This window comes from Marmota marmota, unplaced genomic scaffold, assembly GCF_001458135.2.
Source record: "Marmota marmota marmota unplaced genomic scaffold, marMar, whole genome shotgun sequence".
NCBI classification, from domain to species: domain Eukaryota; kingdom Metazoa; phylum Chordata; class Mammalia; order Rodentia; family Sciuridae; genus Marmota; species Marmota marmota.
Genome location: NW_026000136.1, coordinates 2,309,855 through 2,310,335, shown reverse-complemented (window position 1 = coordinate 2,310,335; position 481 = coordinate 2,309,855).

Genomic DNA, 481 nt, shown 5'->3' with positions numbered 1-481 from the left:
AGGCAGAGCCGCGCGGCGGATGTCGGGCTCTTGAGCTGTCCCGCTACGGGATGCCAGAGCTCTGGCCCCCGAAGATCGATAGGGCTCAGAGGAAAGCTCTTCCCTGTGCGCCTCGCCCTGCCCGAGTGCGGAGCGTGACCCTCGGCCCTTCGGTCAGTGGAACCCCACCGGGGCGGGGCGCTGCTCTTCAACAGGCTGCACACTCTTTTACATAAGGAAGGCTGATTTTTTTTTCCGGGTGCTGAGGATGGAACCCACGACCTCACGCATGCTAGGCTAGCGCTCTACCACCGAGTTACACACCCAGCCCCAAAAGGAGAATCTTAATTCTGGCTTTGGAAAATGACAAATCCCTGCCACCTTGTCAAAATTTCACCTCGAATCCTAGCGTTCTGCCTGTCTTTGGGGGTCAGTGGCCTGGCTCTTGCACCCCAGTGCTAGATTCGTACTTGTATCACTTATTGGACGGCTGACCGCGAGG